The 17,194-nt window shown below is 35.8% G+C and overlaps 1 protein-coding gene across 10 annotated transcripts in view; it reads left to right on the top strand.

Moving 5' to 3' along the window:
- The window catches only part of Erc1 (ELKS/RAB6-interacting/CAST family member 1), a 445,074-nt gene that overhangs the window by 54,928 nt on the left and 372,952 nt on the right, over window positions 1-17,194 (top strand). The gene's annotated exons all lie outside the window — the stretch shown is intronic.

Below are 17,194 nucleotides of genomic sequence, written 5' to 3'. Positions count from 1 at the left end.
ACAGTAGTTTTAAAGGGGTTTTAAGGAATTAAGACCATGATTATATGTCACCTCTTACCAGAGTTGGAGTATTATGTGTGAGTTTTTTATTTTGTGTGTTTCATTTTCATTTACTTTATAAGTCTCTGCGTGGCAAAAAAGATATCCATTTTTTTTCTTCGGTACTGGGGATTAAATTTGGGACCTTGCACTTGCGGTACAGGCAGCGGAACCACTGAGCTAAATCCCCAGCCCTCCCTTTTTTTCTTGCTCCTATAAGCATAAGAAATGTTGAGTTTGAACCATTTTATTAGCCAATATAATGTAACTTTTCCTTTGTGCCGTACAATTTTGTTTAGAAACTTTGTCATCCATATTCATAGATGTATCCTAGAAGCATAATTGAAGAAAATAGCTTAACAGGTTGTCTCTTCATTGTCTTTTTTTGTTTTTGTTTTTTGAGACAGGGTCTCACTATGTAGTTGAGACTGACCTGGAACTCACTATATAGCCCAGGCTACACTCACAGCGATCCTCCTGCCTCAGCCTTCCGAGTGCTGGGATTACAGGCGTGTGCCACCACGCCCAACAATAGTATTTTTGTTTTGTTTTGTTTTGTTTTTGCAGTATTGGGGGTCGAATTCAGAACCTTATGCTTGCAAGGCAGGCACAGTGCCACTGAGCTAAATCCCCAGCCCTCTTCATTGTCTATATTGCTTATGCTCTGTGAAATCTGAGGAGAAAGACAAAGTTTATAATTCAAGTGTTTTGATCATCAAATGTATAAATGATATGTTACGGTTAATTCATAATTATGGGATTAAGGGTTTTTGGATGGATCAGGCATTCTGGCACATGCCTGTAATCACAGCTGCTTGGAAAGGTGAGTCAGGAGAACTGAGTTTGAAGCCAGCCTAGGTAACATGGAAAGACTCTGTCTTAAAAAAAAAAAAAAAAAAAAATGAGTTTGGAGAAGTACTACTCAGTATTGTTGTTGTTCCTGGTCTGGGATAATGGTATAAAATGAAAGCAAAACTGCTACAATAGTTATTCAGAAATAATACTTGGTTAAGCACAGTATTACAGTATTTAAAAACATTGAAAAAAAAAAACAATTGCATTGTACTTAACATTATAAACCTCCTGTAAGCATTCATTTTATTTCAAGGAAAAAACATTACTGGGGACTAAAAATTATTGTGTAAAATTTATTGAGGGATTGGGAGAATTTAGGAAATACTTTTGATTTTCTTTAATCAAAGGCTTAAAACCCTGTTAAGCTTAATGGGATGGAGAAGAAGTTACTGTACTGTGTTCCTCAGACACAAATCAGATAATAGAGATTGTAAAAAACTTTCCATGAGAGATGCTTAATAAGCATTTCCTGCCAGTATTTGGACACCTTAAAATTGAGTTCTCTCACTTTCAGAATAAACTGAATAATTAGCAACTTATTCTTGCAACATGTCTGTTCTTCACAGAAAAGAAAGTTTGAATAGGTGCTTTCTTCTTAAGAGAGAAGCATACTTTAATGAGTGTTTCCAGTCTTTCTATCCTGTAGTTTCATGGAGGTTTATTTCACGTTTTACTACAAAAGCATTTATTGAAAAGATAATATGTGGGCCAGGGATTTAGCTCAGTGGTTCTGCTTGCCTGCCTTGCAAGTGCAAGGACCTGAGTTTGATCCCCGGTACCCCCCCCAAAAAAAACCCTTTAAAAAAAAAAGATAATATGCATAAAATTATGGTATTCACAATATTTGTGGTACACATAATAATTTTGGTACAGAGCATTTTGAAGAGATCAAGTAGGAAAAAGACAGTCTACTTAAGTGATAGCAGATAAAATTCTTGGAATTCTCTTAGTATTACTGAGGAAAGATATTTATTTCAAGAGAGACTCTACTGGTTTGCCTCAGATTGGTCTAGACATTGAAAGTTTTCCCTCATTCCATATGATTTTCAAATGTCTTGCCAGAAATTTGTGTAGTTAAAAAAATCTGTTCATAGTGATCTGAGTTGCATAAGTATGCATAAGTACAATCTCATGTTTTGAATGGCTTTAATGTGCATTGAAATTTTTAGCAGTGGGACCATTGTATAAGTTTATGGAAGATGGTACTTTGTTTTGTTTGGAAGCCTACCCTAGAGTTTTTATTATTTTGGAAAACCACTTCAGCAATCTTGGATTTTTGCTAGTGTGGTCACCCATCGGATTTCCCTTTGTGAGTGTGCTTGTCTTTTGGTGTAGTTGTGTCCCAGCATTTTCATATTACATTTCAGGATAGTAAAAGGGTTATTTAGGGGCAATATTGGGTCTGATAGGCTTGAAGATCAGTTGTAGAGTGGACAGAACACATAATTTTATATCAAAGGACATAAATTCTAGTTTTGATTTGGACTCCATGAATCTGTTTCTGAATCTTTTGTTCTGTTCAGTGTTCTACAGGTCTATTTTTGTGCCAGTACCATGTTGCTTTTGAATTGTGGTATTGTGATGCCTCTAGCTTTGTCTTTTTTGCTCAGGGTCCTTTGGCTATTCTGGGTATTTTTCCAGTTCCATATGAAATTAAGGATTATTTTTCCTAGTTGTGTGATGAATGTTGAATATTGTTGGCATTTTTATAGGTATTGCATTAAATTTGTAGATCACTTTTGGAAATATTGCCAGTTTCCTGATATTAGTTCTCCCAATCCAAGACCATGAGATATCCTTCCATTTTCTCATGTCTTCTTTTTTTTTGTTGTTGTTTTCTGAGACAGGGTCTCACTATGCAGTTGAGACTGAACTGGAACTCACTATGTAACCCAGGCTGGTCTTGACCTCACAGCAATCCTCTTGTCTCAGCCTCCTGATTGCTCTAATGTCGTCTTTAATCTTTCATCAGAGTTATATAATTTTTATTATGAAAATCTTTACATTCCTGATTATGTTGATTTCTGGATATTTAATTATTTTGAAGTTATTGTAAATTGAATTGTTTTACTGATTTCTTTGTCAGTGGATTTGTTATTGATGTACAGGAATGTTACTCTTTTTTTTTGTGTTGATTGTTTATCCTATGTGGTTTATTTTTCCTTGATATTAGGGAAGTTGCTTCTTCATTCATTTTGAAATCTTGGGCAAATATGAGTTAGAACCACCACGTAAAAATACCAGTGCTTCCCTGCAAGAGGGAATTGAATTTGTCAAAATGTTGGCCAGTTTTTGAATTTCTATATTTGTGGTTTGTATTTGCTACTGTGTTGTTGCTTTCCATAGGTTTCAGTGTTGGCGGGTGGTTTTTCTTCCTCTTGTTCATTCTGTTCATAATTTGACACTAATAATTTGGAAAACTTGCTCCTTATAAGAATTAGCTGGAATTAAAATCTGAAACTTGACTCTGCCCAGGTTGAGGTTGCCTATTATAGTTATTGTTAGCTGCTGCCATTTCTTTTTCTTGTGACAGATGGCTTCACCTCCTGGTTGTACCCCATTGCCGATTTCTTTCAGAAATGAATACCATGTGTTCCTCATTTTGGCTGTTTGTGTTCTGCCAACTCACTGGCTTCAGAGGAACTTGAAATTGGATGTACTTCCTGCTGGCATTATGGCAGGAAGTGGATACAACTGTGACTCTTTGTGCCAGGTTCATTTGTTAGAAAAATTGTATCTTTTTAAAATTAAATATTACTGTATTTCTTTGTCACATCAAGAATAAAGCTGGATTTTATTTTTTAAGAGTAGACTTTTCAGTTGATGTATACATATTTTAGTGACATTTATTACAAAATGGTTTTTTAAATTTGAATTTTACATGATAAGAGATTATATCAAACTGCAATCTATTCCTACAGGATATTGAATGAGTTAGAACTAATTGCACTGAGTATAATGAGTATAGTCATGACATGGGTTTGTATCAGCAAGACTCCAAAGATAATCGAAATTGTGATATGTAGTATTGAACTTTGAACTTATATTTGAATGTATTTTGCAGTACATACTAATTAATAGTATTTGTCTATCTTCCCACTTTCTTCCTCTTTTGACATGTAGTCTTCCTGTGTTGCCCAGACTAGTCTCACGTGATCCTCTTACTTCTGCTTCCCAGATAGCTACAGGTATGAGCCACCTTGTCTATCCATTTTAACTTCCTTGCTCAGGATAGTCATGATCATTGGTGGATATACTGTAAATGACATCATTTTAGGCCTTGAAGAATATTATGTCTATATCTGAGTCAGTTTGATTCTGTAAAAACTATTGTTGCATATTTAGAGGTATGATGTTTGGTTTAAAAAACACCTGTCAGATTAGAGTAAATGAACGTTATTTATGTTTTAGACACAGAATACCCTGATTAAGATAAATATAAATAAGTAATTCTGTATCACCTTCATTGGTGTTGCAATTTGGAATTTTTTTCCCCTGAGAAGCAGTGTTTGGTCGGAATCTTCTGTATTTGGTTGAGGGACTCTTGTAGGAGCTCAATTAGATGCACATGAGTATCATTGAGAAATATTTTTAAAAAACAAGCTCAAGTTTCATCCTCAACACCACGTGATCCAATTTATTAGGTCTGGATATGGCTTTTATGTGGGAAATTTTTTTTTTGTTATTCCAGGGATTGAACTCAGGACCTTATGCTTGTGAGGCAGGCAGTGAAACCACTGAGTTAAATCCCTGGCACTATGTGGGAATTAAAAAAAATTAATTTTATTGGTACTTGACATACATAATGATCACATTGATCATAGGGAATGTACCTGTACATAATATATCTTCATTCCTTTTTTTTTTCCTCTCCATTCCCCTCTTCTCCCTTTAAGCCTTTTTCTTTTTTTTTTGTTTTTTTTTTTGGTACCAGGGATTGAACTCGGGTCCTTGAGCTTGCAAGGGAGGCTACCGAACTGTTGAGCTAAATCCCTGGCCCCTTTAAGCCTTCTTCCCCCTCCTTATTTACAAAAGTGTTGCTTTCATTTTTGACCTTACGTTCTCTTTATCCATTTTCCTTCCTTCCCTTTCCCCTCCTTTATTCCCCTTCTCATTTTAACATTTTCTTCCTATTTCCTCGTATATATCTATCATTAATTTTGGTCCTTATTTACTCACAGAAGAGAAACAATGCAGTATTTACTCATGTGTGTCTAATTTATTTTACTTAAAAGAATTGCCTCAAGGAACATCATTTACATAAAAATGGCTTAAATATCTTTTTATTTCCTATTTCCTCGTATATATCTATCATTAATTTTGGTCCTTATTTACTCACAGAAGAGAAACAATGCAGTATTTACTCATGTGTGTCTAATTTATTTTACTTAAAAGAATTGCCTCAAGGAACATCATTTACATAAAAATGGCTTAAATGTATCTTTTTATGGCAGGGTAGTATGGTAGTACTTGTAGTATTCCATTTTCTTTACTCATCAGTTGATGGGTGTTTGGCTGTTTGCAAGATTTAGGTTTTACAAACTGTGCTGCTATAAACAAGGGTGTGCATGTATTGCTATGGTATGATGCTTTTAATTCTTGCTGTCTATTTGTCCTACCCCCTGATTATTTGGCCCTGGCCTATAATATTTTTTATGACCATTAGGCAATATCAGTCTACTTGTACCAGGAAGAACAACTGTTTAGAATAATTATGTCATGCTGGGGGTTTAGTTTAGTGGTTCTGCTGCCTGCCTTGTAAGTGTAAAGTCCTCAGTTTGATCCCTGGTACCAAACAAACAAACCAAACAACAACAAAAAGCAAGCAACAAACAGAATAATTTTGTCACCTTATTTTAAATAGTGCAATCAGCAATAATAATAGCATTATAAACAGCCTGGAAAATGACAAACTGGTAAATATTTATTTGCCACCTTTAATGGTATGAACTAGATTAGTGGTTATATAACAAAATCTAAAACCAGAGAATTTTGTGTATAGTAAATATGCCCTCAGTATAGCCATTTTGCCCTCAGGAGAAATTTAAAAGGAGTTAGGGGGAAAAATGGAGAAATAGAAGAAGAGGAAAAGGTTAGAAGCAAGGCTGGAGGACAAAGGAAGATTATGCAAACTTTGGGGAATGGCGAAGAGACAATAGGAAAATAGAGAAGGAATAAATAAAAATAGGAACAGAACAGAACAACAAAAAACTAGAAACAGTGTTCATACTTCTATAAAAACAAGATCAAGAACAAAGAAAAGAATACAAAACAAAAACATGGGAAAAAAATAGTCCAGTTCAAGGCATGTCTCTGCTATCACTGGTAGACAAATTGGGCACACCGAGCCCAGATCCACACTGATTAATCCCAATGAGCCAGCTGTAGATGTACAGTGGGGTAGCAGATAATCCCAGCAAGACTGCACCTTTAGTTCTAAAGCTCAGGCTGCTTTATGCCTGTGAGGCTGGAACCTGGTTTTTCAGCCTGCAGTACTCCATGTGTCTTCTGCTGGCTTGAACTTGGCTCCCTGACTTTCAGCTGACTTGAACTTGGTTCCACCTCATTTTAATAGAGCCAGCCTGTAGCTACTTAGAATTCCAAGCTCAATTGGCCCCTCTGCATGATGACTACCAATCAGTTGACCTTTCCTGGGGTCTGAACCTGAATAACTCACCAGCTACTCCACTCTGCTGTGTCCACTGCTCTGTGCTACTAGTGTGTTTCTCTATGGAGGACTCTGGGCTTGCCAGTATTCACTGTGCATCTGCAGATTTGAGCTGCCCTTCCCATGCAGTAAGTCAGGGCTCAGAAAGAAAGCTATATTTCAGTGACTGCACACCAAATCTCACAGAGGCTGTTTCTCTGCTATTTACCACTCTGCTATCTTCCTGGAAATCTTAATTAATCTTCTAGTGGTTTCTTTTATTGACTTAGTTTTTGAGAAAGTGGAATCTTTTATTAAAATGAAACTCTCACTACCTTATGTGGAAAACTTCTGTCAACTTGCAGTGAAATAAAATATGTAGCAAAAGTACACACTTAGCTATTAAGTTAATTGTTGCATATACCATTGAAGATTATTTTGAATATCAATTTGGGAACTATACCCTTGGTGATTCTGATACCCCCAGATTGTTTTCACATCATACTTTGAGAAATAATGAAGTAGGCAGCAAAACTTCAGTGTAGACCTTGTGGTTTTCAAATGAGAATGCATACTGGAATTTCCTGGAGCGTTTTTAAAATATGGTAGGCCAGTCTCTACCCTTAGGAAATTTTATTTAATTAATATGGGCTGAGATTGGATCATCAGTATTTTTTTTTTTTTTTCGGTACTGGGGATTGAACTCGGGTCCTTGCGCTTGCAAGGCAGACCACTGAACCACTGAGCTAAATCCTTGGCACTGGGTCATCAGTATATTTAAGACACTCTCCAAAATTTCTCAGTTGAAAATTTAGAGATTAAAAAGTGTATATGATCGTATTAATAAACTAGTGGTTTCAGGAGTTTTAAGTGAATTATCTGGGTAAAATTAAAAATAAAGAAGATAGCAGAGCATAGTGGTGTATACCTGTAATCCCAGTGCTTGGGAGCCTGAGACAGGAAAATCACTGTGAGTTGCAAGCCTGGGGCACATAGTAAATTTAAGGCTAGCCTGAACTATATAGAGAACCCCCCAAAATAAATAAAAAGAAGATGACCGTGGTTATTAGGGGATGTGGTTAGGAAAGAGGGAGAAATTGAGTTGGTAGAACACCCAGACACTTTGTCTTGTGATTTCTTATTTTCTGTTCTTGGTGAATGCCACGATCTGTTATCTAGTCTGCCAGTTCTCATGCTTATAAAGACATAAATTGTTGGGCCCTCTCCTCATTGTTTCTGATCTAGTAGTTATACGTTGGGGCCGAAGAATTTGTTTTGCTTATGATATCTCAGGGGCTGCTCATGATACTGGCCAGTGAAACATACTTGATGAAATACTAATTTAGTCAACCAACCTGAGAAATATTGAGCATTAGACTTTTAAATTTATTTTCTCTATATATTTTCTATGTATATCCAGAATACTTTAAAAATAATGAAATAGAGACCTATACCCCACCTAAAATTAGTAAATATAAATAATGTGTAGAGAACTATTAATTATGAATAAATATTCCCCTTTTAGTGACAGTAGGCTCTATTGTAATTCCCCCTCCTCAGTTAGGTGATTGATTCTAAGGCCTTCTCATTGAGTTATATCCCAAGCCTTTTAAAATTTTTTTATTTTGACACAGATCTCACTAAGTTGCCTTTGTGGGTTTGAACTTAAAATCTTTCTGCCTGACTACCCTAAAGTGCTGGGATTATAGGCTTGTGCCACCACACATGGCTGAGGGTGTTGTCTTGTTTTATTTCTCATTGCAGAAACAAAATACCTGACATCCATAATTTAGAGGAGGTGAGGTTTATTTTGGCTCACACTTTCAGATGTTTCAATCCATGGTTAGGAGGCTCAATGCAAGAATAGAACTGTGGAAGGATCTGGCAGGGGAAAGCTGCTCAAGTCACAGTGGAAGCAGAGAGGAAAGTCACTGAGGATGAAATACCCTTCCAGATTCACCATCCTCCCCTGATCTGCCTCAGACCAGGCACCACCTCCTAACAGCAAGTCAGCTGTGAGCACATCATGCATATTGAACGCCAAATCCAGTCACCTTCCAAGACACATGAGGCTTTCGGGAAACGCCTCAGATCTAAACCCTGCCAGCTGTTGTATCTTATTTCATACTTGTGTGTATAAAGTATTAAAAAATGGCATTTTTGGGGGGTTTGAGAGCAGTGTTCTTTAGGCTAACTGTAATACTGAAGAGACAGCTGTACTCTTAACTTGCTTGATCCATCATTTAGGCAACTGTAGCATAAGGAAAGTAAAAAACAAAACACAAAAGTTTACATTATATCTTAATTGTTTAAGGACCACTAAATATTACATATATTTTAAAAATGAAATTGTTATGTGCAATCATTTTATCTTGTACTCTTCTGTTTGAATAGTTTATTTGGTAAGAGGTCTGTCTGGGAAATGAAAAGGGGACGTTACTAGAACCTTTGTAGTAAGTCCTAGTGTCCCTCGAACCATGACAGCACAAGAAAACTTGATTATACAGGAAAGATAGGAAAAGTGAGACTTTGAGAAGAAGCTGAGCTTTGTCCCTGATCAGTTCTGTCAACTTTATTTTGGAATGGTTAAGGTAGTCATGATTATCTTGTGTAGATTTTTTTCTCTAAATAGATGCTTCATTCAGAAGACACCACTCGAACAAAGTAGTTTTGTCAGATAATGCTGACAGATAGTAGTGCTGTTTTTATATTCTCTGAAGACCACTAGTAATCACCTTTATGTATTTTTTTCCTGAAAGTAAAATAAGAATTCCCTGAAATGGGTAGCTTTTGTGAATTTTTCTGATCAATCTTTGAAGGAAGGATTTATACATGGCTTTGGAAGGTATAACCTAATTGATGAAAGTCGTTTTATGGATTCAGATGGTCTTTTCTTCCCCTCACTCCCCCCTCCCAATCTCCCCCCCGTCATATTTCCTATTACTATCTTCTTAATACATCTGTTTCTACCTTGTCTTTCGTGGGACTTTTTCTGCTTGCTTTCTTTCTTGGATTATTTGTTCTCTCTTGATAGAACTCTGTCAATTTAGAAATTAGACTGTAGGAAAAATAATACTTGAATTTTTTTCTTGAATCAGGCTGGGTTTTTTTTTTAATCACATAGGATATGCTAATAGTAGAGGATAAATAAAAGCAACGACTTTGTCAGTTACTGATATATTTGTGTCAGTTTTTGCAGTCTGGGAGTGTGGTATGTTATTTCAAGAAAACATTTTTTTTTTTTTGTCTTGAAGAAGAGTGTAATGTTTAAGTTATCCTTGGCCTTCTGGGTAGAGTGTGCTCATCTTCCAACTGTTTGAAGTAATTAGACTGGCATACCAAAGCACATTTCTAGGCTGGGGATTTAGCTCAGTGGTTCCAGAGCCTGCCTTGCAAGTGCAAGGACCCGAGTTCGATCCCCAGTACCACAGAACAAAACAAAAAAAACCAAAGCACATTTCTTCTGTTGTCTTTATTGCCCGGGTTTTTTATATTCAGAAAAAAATTAGATTGTTATTAATATTTTTATAATTGGCTTCCTTGTGTTCATGGATAAGAATCTTAAAATTCCTAAAGAGGAAATTATTTTAAATACAATACAAACCATCTATTTAAAGTTTGAACTGCTAAAATATTCATTCATGATGATTTACCAGACATTCAAAGTAGAGGCCTTCATATGTAGGATTTCCTTTCTAAAGGGCTACCCTAAGATCAAATACTTTTCTGGGACATGGCACATTGAATAGTTGAAATTACATACTTTGTTTTCATCTTTATTTTAATTTTTTGGCTTTGTACTTTGCCTGTTTGGTTGCTAGACATATTTACCTGGCCTTATTACAGGGTATCAGTATTAGCTTGCTTGTTTTGTGACAAGTCATTTGTGTTATCTTGGAATGCTTTGTGAGTACTGTATATGTAAGGTTTCCTTATGAGAGGAGGGAAGTCTGGCTGCATTGTTTTTCACAAGATGACCTGTTTCTGGATTTTCTTTACTTCCACAAAGCCTTGTCACTGTCAGTATTTATGGATTGCCTACTATAAATGCCCAGTAGTACGCTGAGTGTTTTGAACTTATTTTTTAAAGGGGAGGGGAGTTGCAAGGAGAAAGAGAATAGCAATGGCATGCATTTGACTCTAAAATCTTGTTTTAACATGAAATACACACACTGTGTTGTTACTGGATGGAGGGTCCCAAGTCGATTCTTTTCAGGTTCTTGGTATCCTAGAAAAGAAAGACACACAGAAAAGGCAGCAAAAGGCATACATTGAAGGTAGATTAGAGGTACATTCTATAGGGCAAGAAGAGGCTGGTGAAAAGGTGCACAGCGGCCAGAGGATAAAGGTAAAAGGGTCTTATTGTGGTAACCAAAATTTCTGGATTGTCTTTCTTCCTCATGCAAATAAAGGTTTGATATAGCTGTGCTATCAGGAATTCACTTTGATTTAAACTGCCCCACTGAAATACTGGCTTCCTGCCAGATATAAACGAAGGATCAAGAATAGTGTCTTTTGACTGGTTGTGCTGTATAGAAATACAGGATTGAAAATAGCAGTTTCTGATTGGGACTGCAAACAGGGAGATTCAGTTGTGAGGGATTGGAAACAGCATTTTTCTGATTGGATCACAGAGCTCAGCCATAAGCCTGATGTCATTTTTGGTCCTTATTTCTGTGTATGTCTTCTCTTTAGAAAATCTCTCACTCAACCTGTTAAGCCATGGGTTTTTATGAACTTAAACACACTCTGCCCAGTTAGTTGTCCGACTTACCCCCAGCTCTAATCTCATACCTTTGTGATTTTATGAATGTGAATTTTTGGAGGCATGGAATTCTAGAGTATTTTAATCCATACTAGCTTTATAAATTGAATTGTTCATAAGAGTAAGCTGTTTTCTAACAGAGCTTGTTCATATGAAATATTTAATGTTAAGGATTTCCTTAAACTTGATGTTTTTTACATAGATTTACAAAATAAATTCATGAAATATGTATTTCCTGTGGTTTTAGCTTTTAAAATAATTATTGAAACAAAGATATTTATATTAGGGGAACTAGTATATATACAGTGATCAATTCTTGGAAGCAGTATAGTCATTCTAGCATAGTGTTACAAGCACAAACTGTGGAGTCAGACTACTATGAGGTTCTGTTACTTCTTATTCAAGGGACCTGGTGTCATTGATTAGAGTAGTTCCTTGCTTTGGTGATAATGGAAATTAAAACGAAAGTGACAGTATGAGTTTATAGGCAGAAGCTTTAGTAGGACAGAGAGCGAACAGAGAAAAGACTTCATTCAACTTGAGTAGCCTAAGGGAGGAACAACACTGATGAAACAATAGGACCAGCCTACCCATAAAAAAAGAGACCAGTTTTATAGGTCAGTGCAGTGGGCTGCAGTCTGGTCAGTCATTTATCTCAGTCCTGGTTTTGTAGCTCAAAAAAAAAGGTGGGGTGTTGAGAGGAGGTTCTCTCCCCATAAAATGATTGCCTCAGTTACTTGAGTCTGTGTATTTCCCGGCACCCAGGTGACTAGAAGTTTAGGACAATGGCTGGAAGTTCTAGGGTTGTTCCATGGGGCATGGTCTGGAACAGAACTTTGTAAAAGCTGATAATCAGATGTATCAGGTGAATCCTGAAAATTAGTTTACGCTTATCTTGGTGTCCTGTGTCTTGTAGGGGTAGGGAGGGATATCAGATAGGCTGCATAAATCTAAGTCTGATGAACTTTGTTCTGTTGACTTTCCTAAGTGATTAACATACTAACTATGTATGAAATTTTAAGGTAAGAAAAGGTGCACAAAATGAAAGTCAAGCTTTGTTTTTTTAACCATGTGAATTAAAAAAATAATTTTATTGGTACATTTATGTAATGACATTCATCATTGGAAATTTGTACCTTTACATAATCCATTTTAGTTATTTTTCCCCCATTGCCCTTCCTTCCTTTCAACCCTTTCACACCTCCCTATCTACAAAGACTTTGTTTCCATTTTTTTCTCATGTTAATTCCATTTCCATCTTTCTTTTCCCCTATCCCTCCCATTTCCCTTTCTCCTTTACACCTTTTCTTCCTATCTCACATTATCTGTTACACCTTTTAGTCCTTATTTACACTTTCAGTTTCTCATACTAGAGAAACTTTGGTATTTACACACATGTGTCCTATATACCCATGTGCATCTGTAGGTCCAGTGATACCGTGGGTTTTACTAAATACTACTGTACTTTTAAGTCCCTGACTGTCTCAGAAAAAAAAACAACAAAAAACCCACAAATTGTAATTTTAATGAGAAACAAATTAAGGTCCCAGGAGTTTATTTGTCCTTTGTCCCCATATTTGTCTCTGACTGCATCACCATGAGAAGTTATTTTTCTTCTCTCTTCCTTTTTCTGATAAAATGTAGATAAGAGTACATCATGGAGATAATAGGATTAAATGAATTAAACATGTGAAGCATTTGGAATAGGTGCTGGCCATATGATAAGCACTAATTAGATATTAGCTATTACTTCTATTTTAACCCCCCCCTTTTGGTACCGGGGATCGAACTCAGAACCTTTCCCTTACAAGGCAGGCAGCAGAACCACTGAGCTGAATCCCCAGCCCTAGAGCCTCTTTTTAATTTTTTTATTTTATTTTTTATTTATTTTTTGGTTTTTCTGAGACAGGGTTTCACTTATGTAGTTGAGACTGACCTGGAACTCACTATGTAGCCCAGGCTGGTCCCGAACTCACAGCAGTCCTCCTGCCTCAGCCTCCCAAGTGCTGGGATTACAGGTGTGCACCACATGCCCAGCTACAGACCCCCCCCTTTTTTTGGTACAGGGGATAGAACTCAGGTCCTTGCCCTTGCACTGAGCAAGCGGAACCACTGAGCTAAATCCCCAGCCCTATAGTCTCTTTCTTATAAGGTGGATGTCAGCATAGAAAAAATGTTTTGAAGGACACTCAGCAAAATATTTTTTAGTGACTTTTCTTAGTAGATAAGATTCTTGATATTTTAAAATTTATGTATAATTTTTCCTCATATGTTAAACATGACTTTCTCAAATAAGCAAAAGATATTGAAGAATAAGATTAGCCTGAGTATTTATATAAATCATTACATGACAAAATCTGAGATTGGTTGCTAGGAAACAAGTAAATTGGATGATACTGAGTAGGCTGCAATATTCACAATTTTGAGCATTGGTAATGGGAAATCTCTTAGACTGTCTTGTTGAAACTTCTGTTTTCTCCTTCACTATACCCCTGAAAGACCATGTAATATTAGTGTTAATTTTTAAGTGTGTGAATATTCACTGTTTTAAAGTATAATTTATTTTTTATTTTATTTTTTTTTCTTTTTGGTAGACTTCTAAGCATTAGGAATTTTTCTTAGATTGAAGTAGATCTGCTTTTGTGTAAATTCTTGACACCTATCTGGGGTTTTCAGTCTGGAGGTAGGCAGAATAAATCTAGCCCTTCTTCCAGAATAATGATATATAACAGAAACGGTATTTATCAGATTAATATTGAATGGATCAAAGAATTGTTGATAGGGTTGGAGAGTTAGATTTGAAGCTCACTTCTATAATTCTGTCCATTCTCTTGAGGAAGAAACTGCTATCACAACCTGTTGTTTCACTAAACACCAGAGGAAGTACTCCCATTGATACTTTGATGACTCTGAGAAGCCAAGAATTGACCTTATAAACACTGGGAAATGGCTGTTTTCTGAGGTTGGATTGATTTGTCATTTGTACCTGTGGAAGTTGTACTTTTCTTCATGTTACCCAGCTCCATATCAATTCATGTCAGTTTTACATTGACATCTGTCAGATTGGCACTGTATGGATCACGTGGTGTTTTCTGACTACAGGAAAATATGGGAATTTGAATTCTCATTCTTACATTGGGGAAGCAGGACTCATTGGGATTTCTTCATAAAAGTCTACTTAAAAGATTGTGGACACAAGTAGGTGAAAAAAGATTCTAACATCATCAGTTACTAGTAGGGAAATGCACATGAAAGCCACAGTGTCTCTTCATGCCCACTAGGATGGTTATACTATGACTATTAACAACAACAACAACAGATGAAAAATAAGTATGGGTGAGGATATAGAGAACTTTTTTAGCATTGCTAGTGTGAATGGAAAATGGTTTAACTGCTGTGGGGAATGGCTTGCAGTTCCTCAGAAAGTTAGATACTGTAGAATTAGCATATGACCTTGCAGTTTCACTCTTAGATATCCCTCCTCCATGGGAAAACCAAAACCAAAATCAAACCAAAACAAAAGAACAACACCCTAAAGCAAATACAATTATAATCATGTTTATAGTGGCAAAATTCATGATAACCAATAGGTGGAAATAGCACAAATGTCCACAGTGGATAAATGAATAAGCAAAATGTGATATATTTACATGACAGAATGTTATTCAGCTATAAAAATGAACAAAGTTCTGCTACATATTGTAGTGTGGCTATATCTCCAAAACATTATGCTAAAACAAACCAGACACAAAGTTACATATTTTATGATTTTGTTTACATGAAAATTTACACAAGATGAATCTGCAGAAATAGAATGCCAGTTAAGGTTGCCAGGGGGCTGAGACAGTGGGAGAAACTGCTAAAAAGATAAGTTGTTTGACATTAGAGTAATAGTATCTTGGAACCAGAGACAAGTGTTGGCTTCACAACATTTTGAATGTACTAAATGGTTCCAGATTAATTTTAAGCTGTAAGAACAGATACTAGATCTTGGCCAAAAGGCTGAGAAGTGATCCAAGTTAATTTTAAAATGGTTAATTTTAGCCAGGGATTTAGCTCAGTGGTACCGGTGCCTGCCTCGCAGAACAAGGACCTGAGTTTGATCCCGGTACCAAAAAAAAAAAGGTTAATTTTAGACCTCAAGTTTGATCTCCAGCACTGCAAAAACAACCTAACAAAACCAAGTTTGCAACCTTAAATATTTTGTTTAATATTGTTTCTTTTTAAAAAACTATATACCTGCAAACTTAATAAATATATCTGTATTACATAAAATAATTAAAGTGGAAGGCTTGTTTGCAAGAAATTAGAGATCAGTTTTTTTTTTTTTTTTTGGTTCTGGGATTGAACTCAGGTCCCTGTGCTCGCAAAGCAGGCGCTGGAACCACTGAGCTAAAATCCCCGGCCCGTTATCAGTATTTTTTAAATGGAAAGGAATTTCTTGTTTGACAGTCTATTTCCTGTTCAGTTTTAATTTTTGTCTGATTTTAAATTCTGATTGAATATACTCTTTTTCTGAGGGTATCATAAGGTACTGGTGTTTCAGGTGTGACTGCTTTATTGAGACTATTATGTGAATAAAGCTTTGTCTTCTTCAGTGGCACTTTGAAGTTAAGTGATGATCATTTTTATGAAAACTTTCAGTACCGTTTAGTAGTTAACATTAATTTTCTTGGTAAGTCATTTAACATCTAGTACTTTGAATTGTTTTAGGAGGATATGTTAATGTGACATAAACTAAGTATTTTTGTATCAGAGCCCAAATAATAATCAAAACATATTTTGTGACATAATGCTTATAGTACTCTTTTTATGAGAGATGTACTTGGCTTTTTTATATTTTTTGTTTTACTAAAAAAGTTAACCCTCAATCATTAAATTGGTTTTACAACACATTTTATAAGAAGTCAGTTTGAAAACTTACTACTGTAAGACACAGGTGTTTCTGCTTTTACATAAAAACAAGTTTTATAAAATTTCACTATTGAAAAGTTAGAGTTTGGGGGAGCCAATTCTCAATATATCTAACTTTTTAGCTAGAACACTAACAGAAAATAAATGGTACCTCAGGAGATTACTTGGATAGTCCCAGGACTTCAGGTCAGTTTTGGCTGTTCCAGCAGATATTGAAATATTTAGGATACTTAGGATATTTCAGTTTATTATATTTAACTGTGATGACTATCTTGGTTAATGCATTTTCCCATTTCTGATTATTTTCCTATGATAGATTGCTAGAAAATTTGAATCTATTCACTAAAGCTAATCAAAGGAATTATAGGAGAGTCTCCTCCCATATGTTAGGGAGTCTTAAAAATGTTTAATGTATATATTACTTTGTAATGAGAAAATGATACAAAAACAAGACAAAACTCAGAACAGTAATTGAGTAGCAATGCTTGCAGTGCTGAGACTGCTGATGAATGTAGAGCTCTTGAGTGCAGGAGGAGGTGCAGCCAGTCTTGAATAGAGAGCCATGTGTGATTAGGGTTATTGTCTTTAGGAAGGGAGCCTTGGGTGCAGGTATACATTCTATTTTATTAATTTCAAACTTAAAGGATTCTTTATGCAGCAGCCAAGATGAGGACATTCTCTTTTCTTGCTGAAAGCTGTAATTCTACTTCCTCTTCTTGCAGTTCCTTTGCATAGAAAAAAATTGCTTATGAATAGTCTTAATGTAATGATAATCTTCTACTTATAGGTCACATTTGAGCTAATTCAAATAAAAAAACCACATTTTAGAGCAAAACAGACTGTAGGTGTATCCTGTGGAGTTTGCTACTTTCACTGTATTTTAGCCTCTTTTGTAGAGTAATTTCTGTGGTAGTGTGTTAGTTTGACATTTTAATTTCAAAGATCCTATTATAGTCTTGCTCAAATGTCAGTGA

The sequence above is a fragment of the Fukomys damarensis genome, unplaced genomic scaffold, assembly GCF_012274545.1.
Source record: "Fukomys damarensis isolate Sample0158 unplaced genomic scaffold, DMR_v1.0_HiC HiC_scaffold_5, whole genome shotgun sequence".
NCBI classification, from domain to species: domain Eukaryota; kingdom Metazoa; phylum Chordata; class Mammalia; order Rodentia; family Bathyergidae; genus Fukomys; species Fukomys damarensis.
The sequence above is the reverse complement of the archived record's forward strand: the minus strand, read 5'-3'. Positions and strand labels throughout refer to the sequence as shown.